Consider the following 9,244-nt stretch of genomic DNA (forward strand, 5'->3'; position numbering starts at 1 on the left):
TGAGCAACTGCGTCATTGGCTTGGCTAGGGTGGAGAATCCTTCAATAAATCTGCGGTAATATCCTGCCATTCCCAAGAAACTTCGTACGTCCGTTACGCTGGCTGGTGCCTTCCAGTCAAGTATGGCCCTGACTTTCTCCGGGTCCACTGCGATACCGTCTTGGGTCAGCACGTGACCTAGAAATCCTACTTGTCTTAGCCAAAATTCGCACTTGCTGAACTTGGCATACAATTGATGTTTCCTGAGTTCTCCTAGCACAATCCTGAGATGTTCCGCATGCTCTTCTGGTGTCTTGGAGTATATCAGAATATCGTCGATAAATACCACAACGAACTTGTCCATAAACTTCATAAAAACTTTGTTCATGAGGTGAACAAAATATGCGGGGGCGTTTGTTAATCCAAAAGGCATAACTGTGAACTCATATAGTCCATATCTGGAGGTGAAGGCTGTTTTGGGGATATCTTCTGTTCGCACTTTTAATTGATGGTATCCTGACCTTAGGTCAATCTTTGAGAATACCTTGGCCTGAGCGAGCTGATCAAATAAATCATTTATTCGTGGCATCGGGTATTTGTTCTTGACTGTGACCATGTTAAGTGCTCGGTAGTCTATGCACAATCTTAGTGTTCCATCCTTCTTTTTGGCAAATAAAATTGGTGATCCCCAAGGTGAGGAGCTGGCTCGAATGTATCCCTTGTCCAGTAATTCCTTTATTTGTTTCTTCAACTCAATCAATTCGGATGGTGCCATTCTGTATGGTTTCTTGTATATGGGGGTGGTTCCTGGTGCTAGCTCAATGCTGAATTCTATTTCTCGGTCTGGTGGCATGCCTGGTAGTTCTTCGGGAAATACATCTGGAAATTCACATACCACTGGAACCTTGCTTAACTCAGAAACGTCCACCTTATTTAATCTTGGCTGCCGGGGTATTTTTCTTTCTTTGGCTGATACTCTTATTGTCTTCCCGTGGTGGTGCGTGAGAATTACGGTCCAGTTGAAACAGTCAATAAAACCTTTGTTGGTGGTTAACCAGTCCATCCCTAGGATGACATCCAGTCCTTTATTTTCCAACACAATAAGATTGGCGTAAAATTTCAATCCTTCGAACTCAATGACCACATTCTGACAGTAACTCTGAGTAACTTGCTGAATCCCAGGGGACTTGATGATCATGGATTTTTCCAAGGGAAACATCGAAAAATTATTTTGCAAAGCAAAACTTTTCGAAATGAATGAGTGAGAAGCTCCAGAATCAAACAAAACCGTTGCAGGTATTGTGTTGATAGGAAACGTACCGAGTACGATATCCGGAGCATTTTGTGCTTCTTCTTTGGTCACGTGGTTTAGATGACCCTTCCTGTGGTTGTTGTTGGGGTTGAAATTGTTGCGCTTGGGCGCTGAATTATTTCCACCATTGTTTGGCTTCGAGGTCGAGTTCCTTGGCTTGGGGCACTGTTTGGCATAGTGCCCTTCTTCTCCACAAGCGTAGCAAGTAACGCATGGGCGATATGTGAACTCTTTGTCCCTTGCATGGAAATTCTTGGTTGGGCGAGAGATGTTTGTTGTAGGTTTGTGTGTCCCACCTTTCTGAAAATCTGTCCTGCTTCGGTGGTTGCGTGCAAGAGTAGTCTGGTCTCTTTTTTGCTTACTAAATCCTCCAAGCTACGTCTCTCATTTTCCAGAGTAATAGCTTTGTCCACTAGTGTCTTAAAATCTAGAAAAGTGTGAACGACCAGTTGGCATTTAAGCGCAGGCGCCAGACCGTCAAGGAATTTCTCCATCTTCTTGCTTTCAGTCATACGTTCTTCATTAGCGTAGCGGGACAATAGAGTAAATTGACCGTTGTATTCTGACACTGTCATGTTCCTTTGTTTGAGGTCATCGAACTCTCTCTTCTTGATTTTCATAATACTCTTGGGAATGTGTGCACCACGGAAACCTTCCTTGAAATCATCCCAGGTTATATCATTTTCGTTGGGGTGCATGTGCAGAAAATTCTCCCACCATGATGCAGCTGCTCCTGTGAGATAGTGCGGAGCATATAGTACTTTCTCGAGATCTGAACATTTTGCAATAATTAATTTTCTCTCCATATCTCGAAGCCAATCCTCGGCTTCAAGAGGCTTGTCAGTATGAGAAAATGTTTGGGGACGTGTCTTCTGTAGCTCAGATAACTTGGAATGCTGCTGATACTGTCCATGGTGATTTCCCATGTTGATGACTTGGTTCATCATTTCCCGATGTTGTTGCTGACTCTGCTCATAAAGGCGGCACATTTGTGAAAGTGCCGATTCACTGCCCTGTTGGCTTGACTGTCCCTGAGTGAACTCGTTGCTGGGTTGTGTATCATAATTTTCCTCTGGTGGAGTTGGCATGGAGCGAGTCCAAGGACGAGACATTTTTCACTCTGGGGATATATTTTGTAAAACCCATAAGAAAAGCGGAAAGAGTCGCAAAAACAATTCCATAAATGCATAAAGCTGGCAAATAAAATTAAATAACCAAGCTTACTTAAGAAAAACAAATCGATTTGCGCACGGAGAAGGACTGCTCATTACATATCTTACACGCGGGCGGTAATTATACAATACATCACTCAGGATATGCGTACATAATCCTGACATGTTATTCATGGCTAGTGTACTCCTCCAGATCCTACATGATGCGCAAACAGGCTACTTCCCACAACCTATGTACATATAAACATATCATACAAAGCGGTACATTACATGGCGGCTAAGCGTACTCAGGCGGAGATGTTGACGATCTCCTTTGCCCTGCCGAGGGTGAGGCATAGCGAGGCTGGGGACTCGACTTCCTCCTCACTGATAGGCTCCATACGAGTAGAGTTGCGCTCGGTGGACGGAGCGGGTGCCAGGGGCGGAACAACACGAACAGGAGTGGGCGCGCAGGGTGGTGCAGTGCGCGCTGGAGTGGGCGCAATAACTTGGTTGAACTCTTCGGTAGAAGGCAGGCGACGAGTAGGTGCATAAGATGCTAAGGACGAGACCAAAGTCAGTGGCGGTGCGGTGGGTAGGAGCTCCCTCCTGTTGGCAGCACAGCCATGAACTGAGTCCATGCGGGCAGCCACGAAGTCGTCCACCAGGTTGTCGAAGGCTGCCTCCAGGGCCCGGAGATACTCAATGAGCATCTCAAAAGCCTCGTCTCATTCTCCTCTGGGGCAGGAGAATGCGTAGTGACAGGTGTGAGGCACATGGCATGGAAGATAACGGTAACGACGAGTCTTCATCATGGGGAGGACATCCCTGAGACGAGCTATCGCCTCGCGGGCTGCCATCTGCATAGCATGCCTCTCCGTAGGCATGGCTCTTCCCAAGAACCGGAAGCGGCGTAACTCACCACGCCCTCCCTTGAACTGCACCGTGGCCTGGTGCATGGTCAGACTGTCGTTGACTCGGTGCTGGCAGAGTGTGAAGACTGGGCGCACAGATGGCCCCATCGCGACCTGAACGATGAAGGAAAGAAGCTTGACGAACCCATCGGGCACGTTGGCGAAGGTCTGAGACTCGCAGCTGTTGTCGGCCATCTACAAAAGTAGGCAAAAATTCTGCATGGTCAGATCATAAATTTATGCTTACTGACAGAAAATGACTACAATCAAGAAAATACGAATAGGCTCAATCATGCTAATAACCAATTAGCGATCGCACCTAGTGGCTTCCTACAGTCAGCCTGGCTCTGATACCAAGCTTGTCACGACCGGTTTTCCAATAAAAATATTTATTGAGAAACCAATCTTTTGAGTCCAGTATGAGAGAAATCCTCCTCACTGGTAGACAAATTCTTGATACAATAAGCCAGTAGCATAAAATATATTACAAGGTCGAACTACGGTTGCTCAACCAAATTATTACAAGCACGCCAATAATTATACATAATGGCGGACATGACACAGTGGTGTGGAGGCATACTACTGACTCGAGGATAGGGCGGTGGTGGAAAAACACAGCGGGGAGAGAGATACAAGACTCTAAAACTGTCATCTCATTGAGCGTCGAGGTGAGGCTCGATGAATTTATTTGGTAGCGGAAGCGGATATAATACAGTGACCAAATCCAGGGTCGCACGAGACTGACTGGGACTCCTCTAGGCATCGGACTCGCTATCAAATTCTTCATCCATGAGATCGCCTTCGTCAGCATCTGGCCAAATCAACAAGCCAGTGAGTACTTTGAAAGTACTCGCAAGACAGTTCGGATGTAAGATATAACAAATGCATGCATGAATGCGTCATGATTAATTCACCAATGTACATTCAAAAATTAGCATAACGAAGTAAGTAAAAGGGAAACGGCGGTAGTCCACCTGAAATCCCAACAAAACATAAATGAAAACCGATCGGGTGTCTGAAGCGACGCCTCGAAAGGTGAACAAATAAATATAAGGAAATGATGCCACAGTCGGGCGTCTTAGCGACACCACATAAAGGGCTTTAAAAGAAATGCCACAGTCGGACGTCGGGGCGACATCACAGAAAGGGCTTTAAAAGAAATACCATAGTCGGGCGTCTTAGCGACACCACATAAAGGGCTTTAAAAGTCATGCCACAGTCGGACGTCGGGGCAACATCACAGAAAGGGATTTTATTGAACGTAAGTAATAACAATGCCACAGTCGGACATCTGAGCGACATCGCAGAAAGGGCTTTTATTCACAAGGAAATAATGCTCATAATAAATATTCAATTCATGAAAATAAACGGGTTAGTCCATCCACATGAATAATCATTTAACCGGACTTAGCACTCATGCGATTCACCGGAGTCTCTGTCATCAAAACTGACATTTGGTCAGGATAAGTTCATATCGAACTTGGACATGGAATAGATGATTCGAAGGAATATATGACTCTACAGAGTTTGTACAAAATTTTTCCCACAGCCAACGGATTTCCGTAGTCACGAAGGACTAGTTCCGTTTACGGTTTTTCGGAAGAAAACACAGCTAACCAGTACACACCCATCCTACCTCTCGATGCTAGGAATCACCCTAGACATCGTCCAAGAAAAACTTTTGAGACGGGGAGATCACAATCTCGAATAGCATGGGATCAAATTTATATACGCGCGCTCTAAGGGGTGCCCCCCTCTCGGTCCCAACCGGAAACACCCATGCCCCCTGACCGGATGACTGGCTTTAATCCAGGGCCATGGAACCATCATCACGGCCTCTCCTTTTTGGTGTGTAGCAGGAAAGCGGTTTACAACTTACTAAGCCATATTCCTTGCGGAAAACATGTTGTAGTACAGGGAAGGAGGAATGGAAGGAACTGGAATGATACGAGTTGACATTGAAGTCACATAGTCTGGCATAAGCCTGGCATGCTACAACACTGCCATCTTACCCATCCTCATGCCAACACATGGCCATGCATACTCACATCCATCCACTCATGGATTTCCGAAACTTACTTGCCTCATCGTTGCAGGTAACATGACATTCGTCGGTATGTTCATCAACATGCCATAAACTACTTAATGTAAACATGCCAAAACAATCATCATATCAAAAGTTCAAACATGCTTGCCTGGTTCGGAGTAGTCGGAGCCTAGCTCGGTGAAGTTCGCGGCTCCGTCACCTCCTTCGGTATCTACGGTATAAAGAAAATATATGCGCTATCGTAAATACCAAGAGGTGCACAAAAAGTATTCCAAATATTTTTCAAATAAATCTTATAAAAAACTAGACAAAATTTTAAAGAGGACAGAAAAAGAATCAATCGAAAATACTTTTCTGTTTAAAAGTTATAAAGTTTTTTTGTCCAGGGACTCATCTGTAATGAAACAGAAGGTTTCCAGGGGCTAGCTTATAAAAACAGAAAACGTTCCAGTCTTGAATACGCCAGCCCAGAGGGGAAAGCGTATTTTGCCCGAAGGCGTTTTCAGAAAACGATTCGTTTAAAAGGATCTGAGAGGCTGACGGGCGGGTCCCACTCGTCAGGTTTAAACTTTCAAACGGGGGACGAAGCTCGTCGGCGCCCGAGAGCCGCGGTGGTCGCCGGCGGCGATCCACGGCGAGGCAGGGAGATCGGAGGGTACCTCCGTGTTCAGGGCGTCCTTCCGCGTCGATTGGTGGTGGTGGTGGCGGTCGGCGAGCACCACGTCGACGGCGAGCCTTGCTCCGGCGGACGGCGGTTCGGGTGGTCGTGGGACTCGTCAGAGGGAGCTGCGAAGGCCAAATTGAGGAGGGGGTTAGACTTCTGGAAGCTAGAGGAGGTAACTGACGGGGTTTGGGGCGCCGAGACGGCCTCACCAGAGCGAATCGAGGTGGAGGCCGAGGCGGAACGGGGTGGCCGGAGTCGGGGGAGGAGACCTCCTCGAGGCCCTCCTGGTGGCTTGGCAGGGTCTTGGAGAGGTGCAGTGAGGGTGTGGGGGTCGTGAGCGAGCTCGGGGTCCTTTTTATAGGCGATCCGAGGCGGTGGCCGTGAACGGGGATCTCCGGTGAAGGTTACGGCGGCGCAGTGCTTGGTCGGGGGAGATTAGGGAGTTGGGCGTCATCGTGGAGGTTTACTGGTTCCATTCAGACGCTAACCTCAGCGGGATTCGGTTGCTTAGGGGGAGCTCAACGGAATGGGGCGGCGCGGGCCCGTCGGTGGCAGAGAGCGTGCCCAGTGCCTGCCGGGCCATGGCGACGGTGCAACGGGCTGTGCTGGCGTGCATGAGGCCACGCGGAGCTACCAGGAGGATTGGGTGGCGCCGAACGGCGTTGAGCCGCCGTTCTGCTCTCTGTCGGCCGCTACGGTGGTTCGGCCGCCGCAAGACGGGAAGGCGCCAAGCGCACGTGTGGTGCTCCAGACAGGAGGAAGAGGCGGCGAGGAACGTGCCAAGGGCACTGTCTACGCGTGATTGAAACTGACGAACGAAAACGACACTGAACTCTGAATTTTTCTGAATATGAACAGCAACAGTGCACGCCAAGTGTTCGACAGAATGAATTTGGCATCTGGGGATTTTTCCTTGAGCTGATTTTTGGTGGAGTGGCTACTCATTGCTCCAGTAGACTGCCTGAATTTTGGTGGAATTTTTGGACAAGTGTAGATATGAATTTCACCAAATTTGGCAAATCTGGTCCAAACTTGCAGAGACTGAAATTTGAAAAATTTGAAAAGAGGAGGAGTGGATCAAGATGGTTCTGGGTTGTGGGTAAAAGGACTATCCAGGAGAGTTGGTTTGAGGTCAAAACTCAAATGAAAAAGGGTACTTGCTTTGAAAATCTCTCAGGCTCCAAATAATTTGCAGAAATGATTTGAGGGAAAAAAATAATTAGAATAAAATCCAAAACTTGCTTGGATTAGTTGGGATAGAGAACTTAGGTTGATTACAAGGAGGAGGGGAGGTTTTGGAGGGGTTTTACCACATGGGCAAAATACAAAGTCATGGGTGGTTTCCAAGATATGAAAATCCCAAATTTTCATAGAGTTTCTTTTTAAAAGAAAAAGATTAAACTCCCAAAATAATTTGAGAGGGAACCAACAGAGAAGAAGTTTCAAAAGATCAAACACCATAGTTTGAAGAAAAATAAAATCCTTGCCAAAGAAAAGGAAGTTTTTAAGCAGAAGGATTTCTGGAAAAGAAATTTTAAATGCCCTCTTTAAAAAAAATATCCAACAAAGTTTTTGATGAAAACAAATTAAAAATTTTTTGGAGTGTCACAATGAGATGGCGGTTACTAGTCCTCTCTCGCGCTAGCGTGAACCTCAAGTAACTAGCTTCTCCTTCTTGTCTGCTTTTGAAGCCTTTATGGCTAGCGTCCGAGAACCCATTCACTTGCGCCTGACACTCATGCCACTCGTTGTACACCCCCGGAACCTTCCCTTTGTACATGACATAGCAGTTCCATCTCGCCATCAAGAAACTAGGTACCTATTAGAGATGCATGTTCATGAAGAGGATGTATAATCATATATATGCAACAAAATATACTAGAGAACACCGAAAAAGAAAGGGTTAGCAACTAGATGCAACTAGGGATTGTGGACATCACAAAGTTGCATCGCTACAAATAGTATACAAGTTCAACCGACACATATCATCATCATCGGCATCATAAATCACCAGAAGTTCCATCCTTCCATATCATCGAGGATGGACCCTAGCTTCTTGAATGGTGTGAGGTCTAGACGTTGCATGCCTATGCGAGTTCGGACGTCAGCTCGCGATATAGGGCCATGGTGGAACATCCCCTTCTCATCGACGACTTCTTTCATGATGATCGTTGCAATGTCGCTTTGGATGCGAAAGAAGTCATCTCTAAGTTTATAATCTGCTTCTCCATGAGATTCTAGCCACTTGTGGATATGATCATCATTTATGCTTCTCATGCGAAGCTTTTGGTGATCCGTGTTGAACTGAATCATGAGATGGAGGATGTAGAATCCATCCTTCTTGCTTGGTTTTGGAGCTTGGATGCGGGAGAAGTTAGTTTTATGCGCGAAACCCATCTTCTTGTTCCTTTGTTTCCTGATCTGCATGTGGCCACCTCTAAAGCTGAAGCCTTGGAGAGCATCATCTAGAATATTCATTATGTGGGTGTAGTCTTTTTTCTCGTAGTCTCTGGAAGGGTCAAAATACACGGCGTGGGAGACTTGCGGATAAAGAACGATGAGGACGACGCGCCCGTTGCTGCGGGGAAAAGACACCTCAAATTATTCCCCATAGAGAGAGAAGGAATGATTGAAATGTATGAAAGGGTTGTTCGAAACTGACTTACTTTGGATGATAAGGCACGAGGACAATTTTGGCATGACCTTTGCTAAAAAATGGACATATCGAGCGCCTGAAATTCACCGGAACGGAAATGAATCAACATTCCGGCGTAACATAGGCAACTCGGATCATTTACCAAAACATGACATGTCCAAAACATGACATATCCACATATCACATGTCCAGTTCAAATTTGCATATAAATTCAGAAAATTTTGAAACCTATCTAAATTCATAACTAAATATATAACCTAATTAACATAACTAAAACCTAAGTAAATTAACCCTAGCTAGCAGAGAGAGAGAGGGGGGGTGGTTTACAGAGGGTGCAAGGCGAGGAGGCAGGCCCGACGGCGGCCGAGGTTGGGAGGGGAGGAAGCAGAGGAGGGAGGCGAGGGCCGACGGGTCGGGGGCGAGCGCCGGCGCCGGGGGCGAGCGTGCCTGGGTCGGGGGCGGCGGGGTCGGGCGCGGCGGGGTCGGGGGCGGCGGGGTCAGGGGCGAGCGCGCCGGGGTCG

This window comes from Triticum urartu, chromosome 5A (assembly GCF_056163025.1).
Source record: "Triticum urartu cultivar PI428250 chromosome 5A, HENAU_Tu73, whole genome shotgun sequence".
Taxonomy (NCBI): Eukaryota; Viridiplantae; Streptophyta; class Magnoliopsida; order Poales; family Poaceae; genus Triticum; species Triticum urartu.